Consider the following 12,282-nt stretch of genomic DNA (forward strand, 5'->3'; position numbering starts at 1 on the left):
ACAGATGAGTCAGGAACTGGCTCTGCAGAGTCAACGTTGCTCCGTCTCTGACAGAACAGATGACAGTAAACAAGGCTTGCACAAAAGGGAAAATGAATGACACACGTCAGAAGACAGTCACTTCCTGGTCTGAATACACCCGTTTTTACCAAAACCCAACCTTCTGCCCTCCCACACCTCCAATAAAAAAGGAAGACAATAAAAGCAATAGTCAGTTCTCTGGATTTGATGAGCATCATTTTATGAGAAGCTTGGGGTAGAGGATATGACTGTTCACAGAAACCCATCATCTTCTCTCTGGCTGTGTCCTGCCAAAGCAGATAAAAGGGCTACGTATATTGCAATAACATTTCTAATATGAGAAGACAGTGGGGGGAATGGTCATATTGTGCTTTTCTGTGGGGGGGGGAAACTATGTAGAAGTTAAGCACTGGATTCCATTCTATTTTGGTGTGTGGACGATGAAGCTTAAGGAAATATAAAGAAATGCAATGAAAGAAGTGGTTGTCAGTTTGGACACAGAGGCGCCTCTGTTCATGAAGCTGGGGCATAAGGGAAAAGAGGAGAGATTTAAGCTCTGCAAATCACAGGGCATACTCACACAAAAGCTCTGGCCCCATCTTGACTACATTCATCACCACTGCCAGACACTGGAAGCGAGAGTAAATGGCAATCAAATTAAAGCAAGCATCCACCCTGGGAAGGAATGTGTTGTTGCTGCATCGCACTTGTATAAACAAGACACCTTGCACCAGGGGCCTCGTTACATATCATACACTTTGCATAGAACAAATGCTACTGATGAACATTTGCAAATGTCTGCAGTATACAGACACACCTGCAGGGCAGCTTGGAGTTAGCAGCCATTTCCACTCATATGTACACATAGCAGCAAACCGGTTCGCTGCCACATATTATATAAAGCAGCCCAAATGTGTGTCAAGATCCTTGTGCCAAGAAAGGACCAAAAAGTTGACAGAAAGATGACAGAAAGTTTAATAACTCATCTGAGTGCTGGCAGAGAAGGTGCCAAAGTCCATAACAGAAGAATTCATAAAGAATTCAGTTCCCAACAGACTATGAGCCAAACTAGGGCTGCATTCACACAGTAGTTTATTCCATTTCCCTAAATGCTAATTTCTGCATTAGAGCTGAACTTTCACATGGTGTAAAAGTCCCTTTTGGGAAACGAATGGAATATAGTGCGTGTTTAGTGCTCATTTCTGTGTTATTTGATTCCAGGGCCTAAACCTGGATAATCACAAAAATGACAAAATTTGGGGCAGAATGCCAGCATACAGTTCTTTCCTGCCCTTTTCATTTGGGAACAGAAGCATTTGTCGCCAGAAAGCATGGGCGTGTAGTGACAGTGTCCGATGATGCTCATTGTTGTGTCCCTGCACACCCACTGGTGTGAATGAAATTTTGCACTACATCCTGGCATATCAGTTAAAAAGCCACAGTTTCATAACACAGCAGATACTGCGGTATGAAAGGAATGTTAGGAAACAGGACAGAAGCACTAGCGTTATAATAAGGAAAGCCAATGCAATTTTCTCCATGTCTGAATGCAGCCTTAATGTGGCATGACCTGTGCAACTATCTGAAGCCACTGCAAGCTTGAAAAGGCTTGGAAACTTTATGAGGTGGGTGCTCCATTCACAGAAGACTTACAGCACAATCCTATACATGCAGCTTCAGAAGAAAGTCCCACTATGCTCTGTAGTACTTATTTTCAAGTAAGCGTGCTTAGGCTGCAACTTTAGAAATGCACTCCACATTGCAACTGTGCCTTCAATATGATTCAGCCCTAGAACCACAAACTACAAGTAGAATGTGAACATAATACATTATTATAATGCGGTTTGTAACTAAAATTCTCTGAATCACAAAAGTGATTGATGATAAAAACGAGCCACCTTCTTTTCCTGAACCCTCGATTTTTCTTTCCCCTGTGCCACTGCAAACCAGCCCCCTTCTATGTACCATATTATAATGAATGCCATTGTTATTAGAGATGTGCAAAATTTATGTGACTGGAGCAAAGGCCATTTGCAATTGTCTGAGCCATGGAATTAATCATCAGCCAAGACTTTAAAATCACAGCTAAGAGACTGCAATCACAACCACCATGCATCATAATGACAAAATATGCAGATTGTCTTGGGGAAGAAAAGAACATACCCTCTTCCATCCTTGAGTTTTGGCACAGCAGGAAGCATGTTAATAAACATGCTTATCTCAATCAGTATTTCTCTCTCTTACGTTTCAGTACAGCAGAAACGTTAAAGGCAGCAATGTCACAAATTATGTTACACATAATGAAAAGTCTATTACAGGGGAGATAATAGCATGCTTCCTTGAAGAAGAGAAACAGAAGAGTCCCTCAAAAAGTCTGGAAATCAGCAGAAAAGTAAAGAAACAACCGGGAGTACAAGCTGTTGAAATAACAGCCGAACACAAGGAAGAGATCAGGAATAGCTCCTGCTTACCCTTATCCCAGCACTGAGAGGTTGGTTTTATGTGTACACATGGATAAAATATATAACCCTGCCTTACCCACATAGGGCATGTCTTGCTATGGCTTTTCTGACAGCAACCACAGCTGGGAAAGAAAGCGTTCTGTCTGCAAAAACATACTCCTGGCTGAAAACACAGCTTCTTGAAGCCACTGTTTGTTGTCATTGATTTAAATTATGTTTCATTTATAATCCAATAAAAACTCTTCAAAGTTGCTTATAAAGCATCCTAAATTACAAGGTATAAAATACACAGTTCTGGTATAGTCTCCTCTGAAGAGCTGTTGGGGTAAGAAATACCTTGGACTTGAGACACAAACACGTGTGTGTGTGTGTGTGTGTGTGTGTGACCCATCACCTCCTCTGTGCACTTGACACACCTGATGAAGCCAGCTGTTGCCCAAAGAGCTAACCAGTTGTAGGGTACCACATGATTTTGTTTTCGGATTTTCAATAAATAAATAAATTCAATGGCGTAAAACTGTCACATTCCAAAGGTCTTTCTCATTGGCCATCCTCTTGAAGCACACCATTCAAGGGCTTTAATTTTAGTGTTCGAAATGTAACAGTAACGTCCTGTTGGGATCAATATAATGCTGATGGGGGGTGGGGCAAGAATTGCAGCAGCTTGCCCTGTTCAAAGTGGTGGGTCTCAATACGAGATATTAACACACTGGTGTTTTGCTAACCATTCTTAGCCTCAAACTGTTGTTTGCTTGGTTGTAATTGAAGCAGGTTTGCAAACCGTGGTTTGAGCTACCCATGGTTGATAAAACCATAAAGCAGGCTCAGTGATAACCAAGGCTTCTTATGAGCATGAAAGAGAAGCAGAAAAAACGTCAGAACTGTTGTGGCACTTCCATTATCTTACCATAGTTAGCAAGGAAGCGTTATTCGTGCATCAAGACTAAGAATTAACTGCTCACCTTACTAAATCCACAATCACAACTAATATAATAATAATAATTTTAATAAGCAAACAAACAACAAACAAACAATATATCTATAAGATCTATTATCTTACATCCAATACAGTTCTATACACTAGATGCCACATCCCATAACCTGAAATGGTGTGGAAAGCCAAGAAACCCTTTCCAATGCAACACTGGCTTGCTCTCATGCAGTAATGCAGGGGCCACCAACATGATGTCGTCCGGATGTTGCTAAACTACAAGTCCAAGCACCGCTGATCCTGGGCCTTGCTGACTAAGGCTGAAGGAAGCTGGAATCCAACAACACCTGGAGGGCACCATTTTGGCTATCCCTGGAGTAATAGAAACTCCATCCATCTACAAATGAATGTACAGTGGTACCTCTGGTTAAGTACCGTATTTTTCGCCCTATAGGATGCACTTTTTCCCCTCCAAAAATGAAGGGGAAATGTGTGTGCGTCCTATGGGGCGAATGCAGGCTTTCACTGAGAGCCTGGAGGCTTCAGGAAGCTATTTCCCTAGCCCGGCAAGCTCCCAGAGCGATGCCCCCCTTTCTGGGGGCTGGGGTCGGGGGAAGCTTGGGCTTCCCCTGCCCCAGCCCCGCGCCGGGGGGGGGGGAATAAATTTTTTCCCCTTTATTTCCCCCCCCCCAAAAAAAATCTAGGTGTGTCTTAATTCACACTTAATTCGTTCTGGAGGTCCGTTCTTAACCTGAAACTGTTCTTAACCTGAAGCACCATTTCAGCTGATGAGGCCTCCTGCTGCTGCCGCGCCACCGGAGCACAATTTCTGTTCTCATCCTGAAGCAAAGTTCTTAACCCGAGGTACTATTTCTGGGTTAGCGGAGTCTGTAACCTGAAGCGTGTGTAACCTGAAGCGTCTGTAACCCAAGGTACCACTGTACAGGGAAGGCCTCAGTCGACTGGGTTCAACTCCTTTGAATGAGCCCAGCCAAACAAATACACCGCTGAATGGAGTATTGGATGCAAAGGCTCAATTAGGCATTGCATAAAATCTGCACATACCCAAGGTTGTGCCTCTATATTCCTGCTTAGAAGCTCATAAAATCTGAACACTCTGGCCAGCAGAGTTTTAGAGTAAAATAGCTTCTGACTGGCTGACGTGTTATGTTCCTTTAATGTCATGAACACACACTATGCCAGACAGACAACAATCCGACAAAGATTCCATTAGGTACGATCAATACACACTTGGCAGCAGACACTGCAGATGTATCACTTAAGCTAATATTTCGTTTTGTATTGAGCTACACAATTAATTGATACAAAAAAGGGGGCAGTTTGTACAAGGAGAGAATTATGTGCATGTTCCTGTCATATGAATCACATTAGAAAAGTCTAATCTCATTCTAGTTTCAAAGGGGAATTCTTATATATTCCCATTCTTCTAATATCCCTCGTTTTTTAAATCCGCGGTGGCTAACCTGTGGCCCTGTTGGATTCCCATTAGCCCCAGCAAGCATGGAAAATACACATCTGAGGAGCCACAGGTTAGCCACCCCTATTCTAAAGGATATCTCATTAGACGCTTGGTGAGGGGACTATTGACTACAGCAGCCTCTGGGCAAATAGACTCTTCAAGAAATTTTATGGTGTCAGCATCACAGAGCTTTACTGGTGACTACAGCCTTTTGTCCTCAGCTGAGGCAGCCTTTGAGAAGTGGGTTCTGGTGTTCTGAAGTATGGCCCTAAGCCATGTTACACTGTTTCAGCATTTTTTTTTCAATTCAGATGTGGGCAATATCCTATAAGGAAGTTGGACTACACATACTATAACATCCTATTCTTCTAGGAATCTAGAGGAGAGCTTATCCAACTAGGAGGGAGTGCTCAGGCTGGTCCACACTTATGTGGGAGAAACCAACAGAGCTCCCCAAGGATATTCCTCACTTGTCTTAAAATATGTATTTTTTCTCTCTCTCTCTCAGCTTATTGGTTGGAAACTTTTCAGGTATATATTGATGATGGAAACTATCCAGCAGGTGGTGCAAGAGTTTTCACGATCTCTGAATTCAGGGGAGCTTGTTCTCTGGATAAAAGAGGACACGGGGCCTTCTCAGTAGTGGCGTCCTCCCTGTGGAACGCCCTCCCTTCAGATATCAAGGAGATAAAGAATTACAAAACTTTTAGAAGACATCTGAAGGCAGCCCTGAATCAGGAGGATTTTAACACTTGATGTTTTTATTATGTTTTTAGATATCCTGTAAGCCACTCAGATGGGTGTGGTATTATTAATGTTGTTGTTGTTGTTAAAATCCAGAAGACTGGCCCCACCTTCTAAACAGGTAGTAAATGTAAAGATAGCTGCTGGACACTTGGAGAAATGGGTGGACTGTTTTGCCAACATGTAAAACAAATGTTTATCTGAGTTAAAAAGCCACCGCTGCTCAAAATGGGGCCATCAGTCCACCATTCCACACAAATCAACCCATACAATCATTTTTACAAATTCAGATTCACATGTCAGTCCTGCCAACATAGAGGTAGGGATCCTACAGGAACTTTCACAAACACACACGTATTTTTATGTTGCCATTTCCAACCTCAGACCTGGGGATTGAATGCGGCCCTCCCAGCTCTCTCTCTACAGGACCTCAGGAACTCTCCCTAAGCCACACACCAACAAACACACTCTGATCACAATCCTCACTTGCCCTGCCTTGCACCCAATGTTTTTTTGCCTGGCCGGAAATATCCCTCAGCTTTTAATGTCTCTTGCTTGTCAAGATGCAAGATGTGAATGTGTGTGAAGCAGATGAATGTGTGTCGAAAACAGAGCACGGTACAAAGGTGAGTTTTGCTTTTGCCTTTGGCTCAGTCACAAAGAAAGGAATCTTAGTCCGTGGGCTGAAAAAGGTCTTCTGCTCTAAATAATCAAACTGAATGGCATGGTAAGGTGAGCAGAGGGACAGATTCACATAGAGTTAGGCATGCCTTTATGACAAAATGCTAGAATCCAAACTATATTTATTCTTTTCCTTTTCCTTTTTCCTGGTGCTGGCATCAAAGCCACATATAAATAGGAATATGAAATCTGATTAGCATGCAGTGGTAATATCTCACTGCCTCCAAACTTATTCAGAATACAGTGGGAATGAATGGAAGGTGTATAAACAGAAGATGTATAAACATAACTCTGTTCCAGCTGGAATGCAATCCCTTTCTCTGAAAACCCCTCTCATGAACAAAGTCATGAAATGCAGATTTCCAATACAGCTGACAAAAGCTTAAAATAGCTGTTTGGGAGTTTGTAACGAACTCCCGAATAAATAGGCACAGTTCGCCAATAGAGTTGCACACTTTCTCAAGGATTCTTGAAAGCCAACAGAGGACTGAGGTTTAAAATAAGGTTTAAAATAAGGAAATTTCTGTCGTCGTCCCCCCCCCCCCCAATATGCTTACCTGGCATTACCAGAGAACTATAAAAACCTGACAAATCTGAACACGTAGTTGAGAAGAACCAAAAGAGATCTAATGAGAGCCAACTAAGTGTACCTCATAACGCAAAGTGTACTGAGCTGTACACCTCCAAAGAATCTGATTTTCATTGTATAACCAGGGCTGCTCTGTTTTCTAATATTTAAATATACTTAAAGAGCTGAAATAGAAGGGGTCAGCATAGGTCCGAGCGATCCTGACAATAAAAGCATCCTGCAGATAATTATTTTACAGATATGGAGGAGAAGGTGGTTCGTTAGGAATGAAAGAAGCAACTTGCACTGACCATTCTCAGAATGATCTTGCTTTTGAAGGAACTGAACCTCTTATATGGCCCAGTACTGTTTTGATAGGTGTGGGGTAGGGAAAATGGGCAGTTAACATAAACAAGCTCCTCTATCAGAGGTGAGCTATATCAGAATATGTAACCTCAGTATAAAGAGAGATAACAGCTGCCTTTTAAAAAGAGAGCTGTAGAAACTCAGTTTCCCCACTAAACAAAAAAATAAATAAATAAAATAGGTTGTGGGGAAGGTTTGCATGCATATTAACAAAAAGTTAATAAAAGAAAGCTCTGTTCACTCACAAGGAGACTTTCTATGCCTAAATTAGGATGACAGTAGGTGGGTCTAGGAGAAGAAAATGCTGACCCTAAACCCCCACAGCCTTGCATTCATACTCAGAGGAAAAATCTGTGCCTGCTGCCTTGTGGGACATCTTAAGTAGCAAACCTGAGACAAATCGAGAATGGAGTCCCTAAGACAGTTGGATGGTGTATTTTATGCTTCCTTCTGGCAACTCCTGCAACCAAGCTGGTGTCAAATGTATTACTCTGCTTTCCTTCAGACCACATCAGCAAAGGCCAACAGGGGGTCTTGTCATCTGGGCAGTCCAGGACCTCCATTACACTGTCCACGCTTGTGCCCTTGAGAGGTCACTTTGGTGCTAAAACAGCAAAAACAACGCTGGAAGCAGCAGTTAAGTGTTACCAGTTTCTGCAGTCACAGCAAGCACTGTGATTCTCGAACGGTTTGACCTTACCCTCGGAGGCACACTCCATTGTCTCTCAAGACAGATGGATGCCAACAAGGTGGTTTTGATAATGATTCCTCCAGCCTCCAGAAATTACATACGTAGATCAGTCAAGTTTTCCACTGACATTTGGTGTTGTTGCCTAGCCACTTCCTTCTCATCCTAAACTATTATTTCATAATTATGATCACATTTTCAGAAGCTGATTGATGATATAGATGCACCAGAAACTAATGGATGGATTGCAGAACAACTCAGCACTAAGCTTTTTCCTGTAACTTTACTAATTTCTCACTAACCAAGTGGCTGAACTGATCTTCTGCATTGTATTACTAGCACTAAATAGGCTGTATAGCCCCTTCGCTCACCTGCAAAAAAGGAGGAGCAAACCAACTAGGAGGTTTTCCACTAACTATAGTTTCTTGGTTCAGACAAAACAAGAAACTGTAATTAAAGCAATACTGTTTTTTTTTTTCTTTTGCTCTCACCAAAGAGAAAGGAACTGCATGTGTGGCTAAAAGACTAGTATATATCTTGGCTTATTGAGATATGATTGTCCTGAACCCAAATTGTGCACCCAGAATTATTCAATTCGTGACAAGACGGATTACAATCCAATCCTTCCTTGTAAATGAAATGAGCCTTTTGAGCTAAGCTTTCCTGAATGTTCAATACATTCACAACTATCCCCACTGCCACACTGTGTTACTTTCGCCTTGCACTTCAAACAGATTTGCTGGTGCTCTGAAAGTAGTAACTAGATACTTTTTAAAAAGTCATTAAAAGCTACTTAATGGTGGGGGCTCTTTAAAGTACAGTATTTCATCCAAGGTCAAGAGGCTATCTCACACATATGTATAACCATATGCTGTTTCGTTTGCACATATCACTTTGGGAGTTATCCCTCTAGGATCTCTCTTTCATGGGAATAGTTGGCCACAGTTCACTGTGGATTTGTGAAACACATTCCAGGCTGTAAAAAAGAAATGTTAATCTGGGATCAATTTTTCATCAGTTCAAATGTACTTTCCAATCTACAACGATCTTCATTCCTGGAACAGTTTTAGAGTCCACTCAGCATTATTAGCTTTGATGAACCAACATATATTTAATGGTCATATGCTTTTGCTTCTGTTAAGGGATATAATTTTGAGAAACACTTTCTTCTGCCCTGATGAAAAAGTAATTTGTACTTCGCACAATCTGCATGGTAATTGCAAGCCTGCACACGTATACTGCATGATAATTCCTTCATGATGGGTAAAAATAAGGCTACAGGGTTTCTTGCAAGGCTCAGGGGCCTTTTTGACAGTATTATTTGTCCCGATTCTAAACAACACTTGGAAAAATATTGGGAGTAAGCAAGTGAGGAAAGAGAATATTCTACTCCAGCTTTAATCAATTCAGTTGACAGAGGTCTCCTTCTCAGGACATATACATACATACACAGAGCGAGAGAGAGAACCATTTTAATAAATGCAGACAAGCATTCTCACAAGTCGAAATGCCTGAGCATGAGTGGGGGGGAAATTCAAAAATTACAATACATACCAGGGATCCCCAGCCTGTGGGCACATTTGGAATGTATACATGCATATATAATTTACATGGGTACCAAGAAATTCTTTCTGTCCCCCTGAAGGGTCCAAGGATATCATGCATGTTCCCTATTTTATGCCTGTGATTTAATGCTGTGATTTATTTATTTTTTTAATGTGTGAAGAAAAAGGGATGAGAGATAGGTACCATATTTTTCTGTGTATAACATGCCCCCATGTATGACAACCCCAATTTTTTTGGACCACAAAAAAATAATAATTTGGCGGGGAAAATTTCTGAGCTTCTTTTGGGGGGAGATTGCCCAGAGTTGTTGAGCTCTGGGAGGCGGGGCACTGCTGCCAATCGCTCTACAGCCAGCTCACCAATACAAATCATACGCATTGCCGTGGCCGCCAGCAGTCACACTCACTGCCAAAAGCCTAACTGCCCACTCGACGCAACCACAGCCGATTGCACGCACGCCTCACTGTTGCCATAAATCACCCACCCAATTGCCACAGCCAATCGTCAGCAGGCCTTGCCACAGCAACCAATCACACACCCAATCACCGCTGCCAATCTCCTGCTGGCTGCTGCCACCAATCACCCGTCCCCCCTCTGCTATCCATGTATAAGACGACCCACAATTTTTACCTATTATTTCTAAGGAAAAAATATGGTCTTATACATGAAAAAATACGGTATGTTTTTGTAAGCTTTCGCACGGTGAACACACAAACACAATCTGCCACATTCTGAAGTCAGGGAAAAGATTATGATGCAGCTGCAGAAAAGGTGGGTCATACTTATTTTTTCAAAATGAAATTTACACAGGATGATAGGTGTTGACCAGGAAAGAAAAATCAATGCTACAAGGCATATATTCAATCTGTGATTGAATGTGGAATTCACTTACATTGATGGCACAAAGAAAGAGAAGGAGGAGGAGAGAGAAAGAGCTGACACATCGACGGGCTAAGCATACATTTTCCCATATTATTTCCGGGCCTACTTATTACAGGGTTTCTTTGACACAAGTCAGCCAACTGCCTGCAGTAGGACTGTGCTAGAATTAAAGCAAGAAAATGATGCTGAAAGCTTACTTCCTTTCTACAAATAGCCTCCAGCCTTTCAGTCACTTTAGAAATGTGAACTGGTCCCAATGCATATGGACAAAGCAATTCAACATTATGCCAGGACCCTTAGTATGCTACCACAGGACCCTTGGAATGGCCGCCATACTATTGGAATGAATTCAATGCATATGGAGCCGGGGGGTGGGGTGGGGGAGACATACAACATAAAAATAGAAAAATGGTGTGAAAATGCCAAACACTCCTGCAGAGTCCCTCGAAACACAGCCACAGGCCACTGATCAGGGACAATGTCAGAACTGACACTCATGTGCCACACATATCACAGAAGAAGCCGACCCATGCCGGCTGAACTGGGGCCATGCCTGTCTTCTCAACACACCTCCAGCATGCAAGGGAACTCATGGAACTGGGCAGTAGCCTCAGGCAAAGTCACTAAAGGTACCGGTGCAACGCCGAAGGAAGGGGACTATGCTGGCCTCCGAAGCAGCTGGTCCAGGTCCCATTCCCAGACATGCCAAAAGCAGGCTGGTGTCCAAAATGATGGATACATGTTGCTGTTAGGTCAAAAATCAGCCAGTGGACACAGTAAGGCAGAACAGAAATAGTAAAGTGGTTGACAATGTCACTTAATAAGGATCGGTAGCAATGTTTTTGTCAAAAGCTATTTGAAAGTCCAAATATGTTTTATCTACATGGTTGCTGACACACAAAAAAGAATCATCAGCGGGGCAAGACACCCTTTTGCAGATGTCATACTGATTCTCTCTCAGCATGGTTTGTTCTTTCATATGCCTAATATTTATAGCTTTAATTGCGCTTACCAGGGCAGAAGTAAGGTTGACAGCGGTGTAGCACAGAGAATCTTCCATAAATTCTTTTTTTTAAAAAAGCATAGAAGTGACCCAAACCTTAAGTAAAAAGATTTAATTCTGTGCTTAGTTGCATCACTTTGTCAAAATAGTAACAATTTTACGTTTGAATCCTTTTTAAGAATTCTAAAGGGGAATGCCCATCTGATCTGGTAACCAATTTTCAGATTGTGGGCTAGTTCCAAGGTTACATCTTTTGTTATGCCTACTTGAAAAAGTTTGAAATACTGTACCTGTCTCATTTAACAACGATTACATGATGATGATGATGATGATGATGATGATTAATAATAATAATCCCTTCTTCTGGTTCACATTATATTACATGGGTGCCAAAGCAAAACTTATTTCCCTTTACACCTATAACATCTACCAATAATACCACTGCTTCATATTAAAATAATAACAGTAGTAATAATCACATGAAGTAGGATGGAATTACAGCTCCTGAGTATGACATGGCAGAGAGCCTCATTACACATAGTGACAGCTACCCTAATGTGCATCACAGATTTCTCCGTCAAAGAGAAATAATGAGCTGTCCAGGGCCTTCGGTGCTTTTTATAAACATCTTCAATGTTTTTTCCTGTGCTTCTGGCACGCTCTCTGTTAAACAGCAGCCAAAACAAACAAAGCAAACCTACAGAATCCTAAAGCAGCACAAAGATCACAATTCTAATGTTGCTGACAACACCAATATATTGTTCCAGCCGTGGAAGTATAATTTTCATTCAACGCTCTTCTTGGAAAGATCTGCGATGCTCTCAGGGCCTTCCTTGCTCAAGTCCCTCCCCATTAGCATCCTGTCCAGTTTGCCGCAGGCCATAATGTAG

The 12,282-nt window shown here is 41.9% G+C and overlaps 1 protein-coding gene across 27 annotated transcripts in view; it reads right to left on the reverse strand.

Moving 5' to 3' along the window:
- LOC310681456 (uncharacterized protein) overlaps positions 1–12,282 on the reverse strand; it is a 370,382-nt gene that overhangs the window by 124,705 nt on the left and 233,395 nt on the right. The window contains exon 1 of one of the 27 annotated variants that reach the window (XR_014513303.1): positions 602–634. The exons of the other annotated variants lie outside the window; for them this stretch is intronic. The gene's annotated coding sequence lies outside the window, so the exon portion shown is untranslated. Of the gene's footprint in view, positions 1–601; positions 635–12,282 lie in introns of those variants that run through there. 27 annotated transcript variants of the gene reach the window in all.

Source organism: Podarcis tiliguerta (assembly GCF_965153285.1).
Source record: "Podarcis tiliguerta genome assembly, chromosome: 7".
NCBI classification, from domain to species: Eukaryota; Metazoa; Chordata; class Lepidosauria; order Squamata; family Lacertidae; genus Podarcis; species Podarcis tiliguerta.